Genomic DNA, 12,182 nt, shown 5'->3' with positions numbered 1-12,182 from the left:
CACTTCGGTTAAGGCCTCTCTATCCTGACGCTGTTGCCTGTAAAGTTCGTCAATAGCCACCTGCTGCTGTCTCCTATTTTCCTCCATTGCCACCTGCTGCTATCTGTTGGCCTCCTGCTGAGCCGCTGTAGCTTGCAGCAAGGTTTTGAGCAGTTCCTCTATGTCGACAGATTTTTCAGGCGGCTTTGTAGCTGCTTTCACCCAGGACATATATCAAATCCTCAGGGTGAGTCTCAGCATCTTCACACTGGGCTGTATCTGCATAAACCACCGTTTTCTGCAGGCCTCATAAAGCTGCTGCTTTCACTTATGCGCAGAACGGCTTGCTCGCATTCTCCACCAAGTTGTAACACTGTAAGGGAACAAGGTGCTGTTTCCTGGGGTAAATGGCAGCAAGCAGCAGCTGAGGAATCATACAAGTACAGTCTGTGGTGCAACTGGCCACAACCAGCTTTATTAAACAGAAAATAAAACAAACATCAAAAGAAAATACCTTGCCTGTCCAGCACTAACTAAACACAGGACATTCCTAACTGTCTCTAAACAAAACACAAAGTTTTCCAGTCAATACTGTATGGCTCACTTGTATCAGAAAGCATGATCCTCTCACAGAGGTTCTGCAGTCTCCACAGGCATTCTGCATACACTAATCAGGCTAGCAGCTCTATAAGGCTCTTGCACAGCTGAAAGCCCTTATTAGCCCTCTGTGAGGCCAAAGATCTGAACTGGGCCCAATGTCTGGAGCTTGCCCTCTCTCTCTCTCAGGGCACTTATCCAGTTTTTCCAGCAAATTGAAAAGTTTCTAACAAAACAAAACATTTTCCTAGAAGTTTTCATTTTCTAAAACATATAAGACAAGAACCTGGGACAAACATACCTGCCCTCAAACACTATTCCAGTGTTCTTGTCACATATCCCCCTCCCCTGTTTCAACCTAGGGGCCGGAACACTTGTAGCCCCTAAACAGAAGATGCGGGACAATGCATCTGCGTTGGCCAATTGTGTACCTGGTCTATGTTCGACAGTAAATTTAAAATCTTGCAATGCTAGAAACCATCTAGTTACACGAGCATTCTTACCTCTATTTAGATACATCCATTTTAAAGGGGCGTGATCTGTCACTAGTCTGAACTGTCTACCCAAGAGGTAATATCTCAAGGTATCTAATGCCCATTTAATGGCCAAAAGCCTCCTATTCCACAATGGCATACCTTTCTTCATGCTCATTGAGTTTCCTACTCAAATAAATGATAGGGTGTTCGTTCCCATCTCTGGTTTGGGACAACACTGCCCCTATCCCTACCTCTGAGGCGTCTGTCTGTACAACAAATTCCTTTGAAAAATCTGGTGTTATCAAAACAGGTTGTGAACACAAAGCCACTTTTAATGCTTAGAACGCTTTTTCTGCATCAGGGTTCCATTTCACCATATTTGACTGCTTCCCTTCGGTAAGGTCTGACAACGGCACTGCTGTGGTCGCAAAATTGGGAATAAACTGTCTATAGTAGCCAGTTATTCCCAAAAAAGCCCTTACCTGTTTTTTATTCACTGGACGAGGCCAGTTTTGAATAGCATCAATTTTATTCATTTGGGGCCTAATCAGACCTCTGCCTATGGTGAAGCCCAAGTATTTGACCTCCTCCATTGTGAGGCAGCACTTCTTTGGGTTAGCAGTTAACCCTGCCTCTCTGATTGAGTCCAGTACTGCTTGTACTTTAACCAAATAGGACCCCCAGTCTGTACTGTGAATTACCACATCATCCAAATAGGCAGCTGCATATTTTCTATGGGGCATCAAAATTTTATCCATCGCCCGTTGAAATGTTGCTGGAGCCCCATGCAACCCAAAGGGTAACATCTTATACTGGTATAGCCCCATCCAGAACCGAAAAGGCTGTTTTTTCTTTTGCGCTATCAGTTAAAGGTATTTGCCAGTAAACTTTGGTCAGTTTCAACGTGGTGAGAAGCCTGGCTGTTCCCAGCCTTTCTATAAGCTCATCCACATGGGGTATGCGTCAAATTTGGACACCTCATTTAACTTACGAAAGTCATTACAGAAGCGTATGCTACCGTCTGGCTTCGGGATGAGAACTATGGGACTGGACCACTCACTGTTAGATTCCTCTATGAATCCAAGTTCTAACATGGTTTTAACTTCTTTAGAAACAGCTTCTCGCTGAGCTTCAGGAATCCTATATGGCTTTAAATGGACCCTAACCCCTGGTTCTGTGACAGTGTCATGTTTTATTATGGTCATTCAGCCAGGCAGCTCTGAAAATATCTCCCTATTTTGGATGAGAAATTCTTTAACCTGATTGTTCTGATCAGCTGACAATGTCTCTGACACCTTTACTGCGGGAAGCAACCGAGGTGAAGACACCGAAGGGCAAGGCTCTGCTGACAGAGACAACCTATCTTTCTAGGGTTTGATTAAGTTAACATGGTAGATTTGTTCGGGTTTTCTCTTTCCCGGTTGGTATACTTTGTAATTAACCTCATTTACTTTTTCCCTAATCTCAAATGGACCCTGCCATTTAGCTATGAACTTGCTTTCCACAGTGGGTACCAAAACAAGAACTCTATCTCCAGGAGCAAATTCCCGTATCTTGGCACTCCGGTTATATACCCTCTGTTGAGCACTTTGGGCCTGTTCCATGTGCTCTCTGACAATAGGTACCACGGCTGCAATCCTAACCTGCATTTGTGTTACATGTTCAATAACGCTTCTATAAGGAGTGGGCTGTCCTTCCCACGTCTCTTTGGCAATGTCCAACAGCCCTCTGGGTTGTCTACCATACAACAAATCAAATGGAGAAAACCCCGTAGAGGACTGAGGAACTTCTCTGATGGCCATTAACAAGTAGGGCAACAAACAATCCCAGTTTTTCCCATCTCTATCAACAACCTTTTTTAACATACTTTTTAATGTTTTATTAAACCTTTCCACCAACCCATCAGTTTGGGGATGGTAGATGGACATCCTGAGGTGAGTGACCTTAAATAATTTGCACAATTCTTTCATGATCCTTGACATAAATGGAGTACCTTGGTCAGTCAAAATTTCTTTTGATATTCCCACTATACTAAAAACCTGCACCAGCTCCCTAGCTATCGCCTTGGTTGGGATAGTGCGTAAAGGGACAGCCTCAGGATATCGAGTGGCATAGTCCATTATTACCAGGATATACTGATGACCCCGAGAAGACTTTAACAAGGGCCCCACGAGATCCATGGCTATTCTGTCAAACGGGACCTCTATAATAGGCATGGGAACTAGTGGGCTCCTGAAATGGGGTCTAGCGGCATGATACTGGCATTCAGGACAGGAAGAACAATATTCAGACACTTCTTTATAAACCCCTGGCCAAAAGAACCTTTGTAAACCTCTTTCAGTGGTTTTTCTGCCCCTAAATGTCCTGCTGTAACGTGACTATGAGCTAAATCTAGTACCGTTCTTCGATAAGGCTGGGGAACTACCAGCTGTTTCACCACATCCTCACCCCTTCTGACAATGTGGTACAAGAGCTCATTACAGATGGCCATGTGGGGATACATAACCCTGTCACCTGGTACCACAGGTTCCCCATTAACAATCTTAACATTCTAGCCTTCATTAAGGTAGGATCCTTTAACTGTTCAGACGCAAACAGATCCTTCTTTACCTGCAGGTCAGGCACGCTTTCAGTTCTAACTACTATGTCTCTGTTTCCAGCAAGAGGGCCCTCACTGGACTCCCCATCTGTCACTTCCCCAGACAAGCTAGAAAAAGGCAAAGGGTCAGAAAGTTCCGAAGACACAAGTACATCCATAAAATCACCGGTATTATCAACTGGCTCTTTACTTACTTTGATAAACGTGATCCCACAGTTTCCAAAAATGAGGAAAAATCCCTCCCTATTATGGCCTCATGCACCAAGGTGGGGACCAGTCCTACTTTAACAATTGCTGACCCACAACAAGTTTCTATATTCACTTCAGCAGTGACATAATGTTGTGTATCCCCATGTATGCAAGTTACCCCAATAGGTATTTGCTGGACCTTTAAGGGGTTCACTAACCCAGCTTTCATGAGGGTAACTAAACTTCCTGAATCTAGCAAGGCCTCTACCCGGTTACCCTCTAAGAACACGTCACACATTTGTTTTTCCAGCTCAGGTGAAGGTACCACAGTACAGGCTTACCTAGCAAAGAAAGACATTCTGCGACATTCAAAGGCAGCATCACATTGCATGGGTTCTTGCGTGACTGGGCAATTGGCAATAACATGACCTGGCATACCACACCTAAAACATTTTACCACACAATTATCAACCCGTTTGGGCAGCATAGACCTTTCTAGCCCCATTGGCCTGTCTCCAGGGCCAGTGTTTACAGTCTCTCCAGCCTTGCGTTCTCTTATCCGCCCAGCAACGTTTTCCCACGGAACAGTCTTACCAGTCTTTACGGAAGGGCGCTGTCGAGGATCTATGGTTTGCTGGGTGGTCATCAGTAGTTCTTCTGCTGCCAAATACCTCTCTACCATGTCCACTAATTGGTCAGCAGTATCCGGGTTTCAATGGCTCACCCACTTGTGCAGGACCACGGGCAAAGATCTCAAATAGCGGTCCATGACGACTCTTTCAACCATCTGGGGACCAGTTAATGTCTCTGGCTGTAACCATTTTTTTGTTAGCTGAATAAGGTCGTGCATCTGGGAGCGAGGAGGCTTCTCCATGGCGCACACCCAACGGTGCACCCGTTGTGCTCATACTGACAGCGTGACTCCCAGGCGGGTCAGGATCTCAGTCTTTAGTTTATCATAGTCCCGAGCCTCAGCAGGGCTTAGATCAAAGTACACTTTTTGGGGCTCACCTGACAGAAAAGGTGCTAGCAGACTGGCCCACTGTGCTTTCGGCCAGTTCTCACGCTCGGCAGTCCTTTCAAACGTGGTCAGGTAGGCCTCCACATCATCAGCCTCTGTCATTTTCTGCAGGAAGTGACTGGCCCGTATAGAACTAGAGCTGGTCGGAGCACTGATGGCCACATCTCCAATCCGGGCTGCAAGGCTCTGCACCACTTTGGTTAAGGCCTCTCTATCCTGACGCTGTTGCCTGTAAAGTTCGTCAATAGCCACCTGCTGCTGTCTCCTATTTTCCTCCATTGCCACCTGCTGCTATCTGTTGGCCTCCTGCTGAGCCGCTGTAGCTTGCAGCAAGGTTTTGAGCAGTTCCTCTATGTCGACAGATTTTTCAGGCGGCTTTGTAGCTGCTTTCACCCAGGACATATATCAAATCCTCAGGGTGAGTCTCAGCATCTTCACACTGGGCTGTATCTGCATAAACCACCGTTTTCTGCAGGCCTCATAAAGCTGCTGCTTTCACTTATGCGCAGAACGGCTTGCTCGCATTCTCCACCAAGTTGTAACACTGTAAGGGAACAAGATGCTGTTTCCTGGGGTAAATGGCAGCAAGCAGCGGCTGAGGAATCATACAAGTACAGTCTGTGGTGCAACTGGCCACAACCAGCTTTATTAAACAGAAAATAAAACAAACATCAAAAGAAAATACCTTGCCTGTCCGGCACTAACTAAACACAGGACATTCCTAACTGTCTCTAAACAAAACACAAAGTTTTCCAGTCAATACTGTATGGCTCACTTGTATCAGGAAGCACGATCCTCTCACAGAGGTTCTGCAGTCTCCACAGGCATTCTGCATACACTAATCAGGCTAGCAGCCCTATAAGGCTCTTGCACAGCTGAAAGCCCTGATTAGCCCTCTGTGAGGCCAAAGATCTGAACTGGGCCCAATGTCTGGAACTTGCCCTCTCTCTCTCTTAGGGCACTTATCCAGCTTTTCCAGCAAATTGAAAAGGTTCTTAAAAAACAAAACATTTTCCTAGAAGTTTTCATTTTCTAAAACATATAAGACAAGAACCTGGGACAAACATACCTGCCCACAAACACTATTCCAGTGTTCTTGCCACTATATATATATATATATATATATATACACTGCTCAAAAAAATAAAGGGAACACTAAAATAACACATCCTAGATCTGAATGAATGAATTATTCTTATTAAATACTTTATTCTTTACATAGTTGAATGTGCTGACAACAAAATCACACAAAAATTATCAATGGAAATCAAATTTATTAACCCATGGAGGTCTGGATTTGGAGTCACACTCAAAATTAAAGTGGAAAAACACACTACAGGCTGATTTAACTTTGATGTAATGTCCTTAAAACAAGTCAAAATGAGGCTCAGTAGTGTGTGTGGCCTCCACGTGCCTGTATGACCTCCTTACAACACCTGGGCATGCTCCTGATGAGGTGGCGGATGATCTCCTGAGGGATCTCCTCCCAGACCCGGACTAAAGCATCCGCCAACTCCTGTACAGTCTGTGGTGCCACGTGGCGTTGGTGGATGGAGCGAGACATGATGTCCCAGATGTGCTCAATTGAATTCAGGTCTGGGGAACGGGCAGGCCAGTCCATAGCATCAATGCCTTCGTCTTGCAGGAATTGCTGACACACTCCTGCCACATGAGGTCTAGTATTGTCTTGCATTAGGAGGAACCCAGGGCCAACCGCACCAGCATATGGTCTCACAAGGGGTCTGCGGATCTCATCTCGGTACCTAATGGCAGTCAGGCTACCTCTGGCGAGCACATGGAGGGCTGTGTGGCCCCCCAAAGAAATGCCAACCCACACCATTACTGACCGACTGCCAAACCGGTCATGCTGGAGGATGCCTCTCCTTGGCGTCTCCAGACTCTGTCACATCTGTCACATGTGCTCAGTGAGAACCTGCTTTCATCTGTGAAGAGCACAGGGCGCCAGTGGCGAATTTGACAATCTTGGTGTTCTCTGGCAAATGCCAAACGACCTGCATGGTGTTGGGCTGTAAGCACAACCCCCACCTGTGGACGTCGGGCCTTCATACCACCCTCATGGAGTCTGTTTCTGATCGTTTGAGTAGACACATGCACATTTGTGGCTTGCTGGAGGTCATTTTGCAGGGCTCTGGCAGTGCTACTCCTGATCCTCCTTGCACAAAGGCGGAGGTAGCGGTCCTGCTGCTGGGTTGTTGCTCTCCTACGGGCTCCTCCACGTCTCCTGATGTACTGGCCTGTCTCCTGGTAGCGCCTCCATGCTCTGGACACTACGTTGACAGACACAGCAAACCTTCTTGCCACAGCTCGCATTGATGTGCCATCCTGGATGAGCTGCACTACCTGAGCCACTTGTGTGGGTTGTAGACTCCGCCTCATGCTACCACTAGAGTGAAAGCACCGCCAGCTTTCAAAAGTGACCAACACATCAGCCAGAAAGCATAGGAGCTGAGAAGTGGTCTGTGGTCACCACCTGCAGAACAACAACTTTATTGGGGGTGTCTTGCTAATTGCCTATAATTTCCACTTGTTGTCTATTCCATTTGCCAGGGACGTGCAGTCAGGGGAGGCAGGGGAGGCAGTGCCTCCCCTGTCATAATGATTGAAATAATACAAAAAAGATACTAATAAAACAGATTCTACTTTGTATTATTTTAATCATTATTAATGTAAAAATGCAGCCATCTCTATATGGGAGGCAGTGAGAACGCTGCCTCCCACTGACAATATTAAAGTGTCTGAAGCGGGGCTGGACAGGGGGCGGGGCCAAGCCGCGGGCTGGAAAAAGACCATTGAAAAATGAATGACAAGCGGCACCAGCACTACTGCCTCATCGACAGGGGGCTGTGCCTTCAGTCCACATGAAGATGTGATTGGACAGCGGCAGGGGGGGTGGGCTGGAACGGATGGGCAGAGTCAGATGCCCCCCCCCCCCCATGGGCCAGATGCGAGTACTCTTACTAGCCAGACAGGGTTGGATTGGCAGGAGTTTACCTAGTCCATGTGGGGGCCGCTTAAATAATCTGTCATGCCCTGGAGCCCGGACATCCCTCCCGCTGAAATCCACCGTACCCAGGCCGCTGACAGACCAGTAACCTAACCCATTATTACAGGCTCCCGGCAGACTGTCAGCGCACTGATTATTGTAGTGTGACAGCTGCAGGGTGCCGTCCCCACCTCCCCAGCGCAAGCTGCTCTGTTCGGCGCACTTTGGTGCGCTGGTGTAACTCTCCTGGCCGGGTCGCAATCGAGGTGCCCACAGCCAGCGCTAATGAGTCCGGCTGACTCATTGTGGTACGCCGCTGCCGGGCCGGCTATGGGCCTTAACAAACAAGTAAGACGGTGGCCCAGCCTGAAGAGAGGAGTGAGTCCCCTCCTCTCAAAACCACATTGCTGCGACTGCGAGCGGCGCCGGCGAGAGCTGTTGGTGTCACCGCCGGGCAGTATGGTACAGTATGTTACTATTATTATAAGGTACTATCTCCTTCACCACCGCAATCCTTCTTTTCCATGAACTTGTATAAAAAATTGGGACGCTGTCTGCCGCAATGTGTAATACGGGGGACGCTGTCTGCAGTAATGTGTAATAAGGGGACTGTCTGCCGCAATGTGTAATACGGGGAACGCTGTCTGCAGTAATGTGTAATAAGGGGACTGTCTGCCGCAATGTGTAATACGGGGGACGCTGTCTGCAGTAATGTGTAATAAGGGGACTGTCTGCCGCAATGTGTAATACGGGGGACGCTGTCTGCAGTAATGTGTAATAAGGGGACTGTCTGCCGCAATGTGTAATACGGGGGACGCTGTCTGCAGTAATGTGTAATAAGGGGACTGTCTGCCGCAATGTGTAATACGGGGGACGCTGTCTGCAGTAATGTGTAACAAGGGGACTGTCTGCCGCAATGTGTAATACGGGGGACGCTGTCTGCAGTAATGTGTAATAAGGGGACTGTCTGCCGCAATGTATAATACGGGGGACGCTGTCTGCAGTAATGTGTAATAAGGGGACTGTCTGCCATAATGTGTAATACGGGGGACGCTGTCTGCAGTAATGTGTAATAAGGGGACTGTCTGCCGCAATGTGTAATACGGGGGACGCTGTCTGCAGTAATGTGTAATAAGGGGACTGTCTGCCGCAATGTGTAATACGGGGGACGCTGTCTGCAGTAATGTGTAATAAGGGGACTGTCTGCCGCAATGTGTAATACGGGGGACGCTGTCTGCAGTAATGTGTAATAAGGGGACTGTCTGCCGCAATGTGTAATACGGGGGACGCTGTCTGCAGTAATGTGTAATAAGGGGACTGTCTGCCGCAATGTGTAATACGGGGGACGCTGTCTGCAGTAATGTGTAACAAGGGGACTGTCTGCCGCAATGTGTAATACGGGGGACTCTGTCTGCAGTAATGTGTAATAAGGGGACTGTCTGCCATAATGTGTAATACGGGGGACGCTGTCTGCAGTAATGTGTAATAAGGGGACTGTCTGCCGCAATGTGTAATACGGGGGATGCTGTCTGCAGTAATGTGTAATAAGGGGACTGTCTGCCATAATGTGTAATACGGGGGACGCTGTCTGCAGTAATGTGTAATAAGGGGACTGTCTGCCGCAATGTGTAATACGGGGGATGCTGTCTGCAGTAATGTGTAATAAGGGGACTGTCTGCCGCAATGTGTAATACGGGGGACGCTGTCTGCAGTAATGTGTAATAAGGGGACTGTCTGCCGCAATGTGTAATACGGGGGATGCTGTCTGCAGTAATGTGTAATAAGGGGACTGTCTGCCGCAATGTGTAATACGGGGGACGCTGTCTGCAGTAATGTGTAATAAGGGGACTGTCTGCCGCAATGTGTAATACGGGGGACGCTGTCTGCAGTAATGTGTAATAAGGGGACTGTCTGCCGCAATGTGTAATACGGGGGACGCTGTCTGCAGTAATGTTTAATAAGGGGACTGTCTGCCGCAATGTGTAATACGGGGGACGCTGTCTGCAGTAATGTGTAATAAGGGGACTGTCTGCCGCAATGTATAATACGGGGGACGCTGTCTGCAGTAATGTGTAATAAGGGGACTGTCTGCCATAATGTGTAATACGGGGGACGCTGTCTGCAGTAATGTGTAATAAGGGGACTGTCTGCCGCAATGTGTAATACGGGGGACGCTGTCTGCAGTAATGTGTAATAAGGGGACTGTCTGCCGCAATGTGTAATACGGGGGATGCTGTCTGCAGTAATGTGTAATAAGGGGACTGTCTGCCATAATGTGTAATACGGGGGACGCTGTCTGCAGTAATGTGTAATAAGGGGACTGTCTGCCGCAATGTGTAATACGGGGGACGCTGTCTGCAGTAATGTGTAATAAGGGGACTGTCTGCCGCAATGTGTAATACGGGGGATGCTGTCTGCAGTAATGTGTAACAAGGGGACTGTCTGCCGCAATGTGTAATACGGGGGACGCTGTCTGCAGTAATGTGTAATAAGGGGACTGTCTGCCGCAATGTATAATACGGGGGACGCTGTCTGCAGTAATGTGTAATAAGGGGACTGTCTGCCATAATGTGTAATACGGGGGACGCTGTCTGCAGTAATGTGTAATAAGGGGACTGTCTGCCGCAATGTGTAATACGGGGGACGCTGTCTGCAGTAATGTGTAATAAGGGGACTGTCTGCCGCAATGTGTAATACGGGGGACGCTGTCTGCAGTAATGTGTAATAAGGGGACTGTCTGCCGCAATGTGTAATACGGGGGACGCTGTCTGCAGTAATGTGTAATAAGGGGACTGTCTGCCGCAATGTGTAATACGGGGGACGCTGTCTGCAGTAATGTGTAACAAGGGGACTGTCTGCCGCAATGTGTAATACGGGGGACGCTGTCTGCAGTAATGTGTAATAAGGGGACTGTCTGCCGCAATGTATAATACGGGGGACGCTGTCTGCAGTAATGTGTAACAAGGGGACTGTCTGCCATAATGTGTAATACGGGGGACGCTGTCTGCAGTAATGTGTAATAAGGGGACTGTCTGCCGCAATGTGTAATACGGGGGACGCTGTCTGCAGTAATGTGTAATAAGGGGACTGTCTGCCGCAATGTGTAATACGGGGGACGCTGTCTGCAGTAATGTGTAATAAGGGAACTGTCTGCCGCAATGTGTAATACGGGGGACGCTGTCTGCAGTAATGTGTAATAAGGGGACTGTCTGCCGCAATGTGTAATACGGGGGACGCTGTCTGCAGTAATGTGTAATAAGGGGACTGTCTGCCGTTATGTGTAATAAGGGGGACGCTGTCTGCCGTAATGTGTAATAAGGGGGACGCTGTCTGCCGTAATGTGTAATAAGGGGGACGCTGTCTGCCGTAATGTGTAATAAGGGGGACGCTGTCTGCCGTAATGTGTAATACGGGGGACGCTGTCTGCCGTAATGTGTAATAAGGGGGACTGGCTGCTGTAATGTGTAAAAGGGGACTCTACCTGGTGTAGTGGCGCTACTGTGCAGCGTAATTTGAATATTGGAGACTACTGTGCACCTTAGTATGAATTGGTATTATTTTGTGCCCACGCCCTTTCCCCATGAAGCCACGCCCCTATATATTTTTCACGCGCCTGCGACGCGCACTGCCCCTATCTTACATACAGGGGGGGGGCGCCAATGCCGTTTCTTCCACACAGCGCTAAATTGCCTAGTTACGGCACTGGAAAGCATAATTGTTGTTCATTCATTGATTTTATATATATATATATATATATATATATATACACACATGCAATATAGACTAGTACAGGGTGGCATAATGTATATGTGTGATCTGCTCTACGGTGTGGCATAATATATGTGTATAATCTAAACAACATCAACGAGCATCGCCGATGAGCTACGGGATGGTGCAAAAAATCCGATCACACGGGCGTTTGCAAGGTGATTGACAGGAAGAGGCCGTTTGAGCGTGGTAACTGACCGTTTAGCCAGTGCCTCCCCAGGCATTTACCTCACCGCACGTCACTGATATATATATATATTCACATATCTGGAAACCCCCCCTTAAAAATCCTGCGTTTAGGGAGATACAGGGGGGAGGCAGACGCTCCTAATTGGCTGCCGGTCCGCAGCAGATATGAAATAGTAGCACCTCAGTCATAGGAGCCGCAGTGCCGCCGACCACAGCCTCCTCCTCCTTGCACCACCGCCGCCCTCTGCCTCCTCCTCACTACAGCGCCACTACCCTCATCCGCACCCCGCCGTCGCCCTCAGTTCTTCTCTGCACCAGGCCGACCACAGCCTCCTCATCCACCGCACCGCAGACCACAGC

The sequence above is a fragment of the Pseudophryne corroboree genome, chromosome 2 (assembly GCF_028390025.1).
Source record: "Pseudophryne corroboree isolate aPseCor3 chromosome 2, aPseCor3.hap2, whole genome shotgun sequence".
Taxonomy (NCBI): Eukaryota; Metazoa; Chordata; class Amphibia; order Anura; family Myobatrachidae; genus Pseudophryne; species Pseudophryne corroboree.
Note: the sequence above shows the minus strand (reverse complement) of the source record.